This window comes from Megalobrama amblycephala, linkage group LG23 (genome assembly GCF_018812025.1).
Source record: "Megalobrama amblycephala isolate DHTTF-2021 linkage group LG23, ASM1881202v1, whole genome shotgun sequence".
NCBI classification, from domain to species: Eukaryota; Metazoa; Chordata; class Actinopteri; order Cypriniformes; family Xenocyprididae; genus Megalobrama; species Megalobrama amblycephala.
Genome location: NC_063066.1, coordinates 19,812,175 through 19,813,443, shown reverse-complemented (window position 1 = coordinate 19,813,443; position 1,269 = coordinate 19,812,175).

Below are 1,269 nucleotides of genomic sequence, written 5' to 3'. Positions count from 1 at the left end.
GGGGGAAAATTCATCACTGTTGTTTCCATCGCAGTTTGTAAGGTAGCCAAGACAACAGCAAGCTTTGATGCGCTGTGCTACTGTTAGCGCACACATCCGAGACAAATAAATAGGTATGGAGTCAAATTAATGCCTTAAAGTTTTGCACAAAAATAAAGTTTTGCAAAACACAAAAAAGAATTGAGCAATAAAAAAATAAGTTTTGCAAACAAAAATAATAAATTGCTAAATAAAATAAAGTAGTGCAAAAATAAAAATATAATCAATTACAAAAATCAATGACAGCTGTAATCCTATTTTATCTTTGCCACATATTTTTCATGCTCAAACCTAGTAAATCATTTGCAACGCTCATTTTATTCTGCGTTTCAGTCAAGCGTGCGCTCACGATACTGGTTTTCTTTTGCGCTGCACTTTTCTGTGCGGATCTCTTTATGGCGCTGGTTTGACGTGGGGGTGGAGTCAAGAAACGGGGGCACGCCCCCGCGAAACACGTCATCGACAGGAGACGCAGATCGCAACAGAACAGATCAAGCATAGAGACAGAGCGCATTTATTATAATCTGAAAACCATGCCCACCGGGGGAAAAACAATCCAACCGGGGGAAAAATCAATCCAACCGTCTCCAATGACTTTGTAATGCATGATGCTGCCTCCTTGTCTTTTCTGACTCATTACAAAAAACAGAACAATGCCTAAAAGCTGCTGTGTGACAAGGTGTACAGCTAACAAGCTAAAAACCCCAGAAATAAGTTTTTATAAGCTGTCGACCCCAAAAAACGAATGTTTAAGGACACAAAAGTGGATACAGGCAGTGAGACAGAGCGCAACAGGTCATATTACTATAAGAAATGCATTGGAGGGGGTCGTAATTGGCGACAACATATGCTAAACAAACCAACAAAAACAAACCATTCATTATTTTTAACCATGTCAAAGAATTATTTCACCTGTCGCTGATTACGTTCCCCTCCAATGCATTTCGCGGGGGCGTGCCCCCGTTTCTTGACTCCACCCCCACGTCAAACCAGCGCCATAAAGAGATCCGCACAGAAAAGTGCAGCGCAAAAGAAAACCAGTATCGTGAGCGCACGCTTGACTGAAACGCAGAATAAAATGAGCGTTGCAAATGATTTACTAGGTTTGAGCATGAAAAATATGTGGCAAAGATAAAATAGGATTACAGCTGTCATTGATTTTTGTAATTGATTATATTTTTATTTTTGCACTACTTTATTTTATTTAGCAATTTATTATTTTTGTTTGCA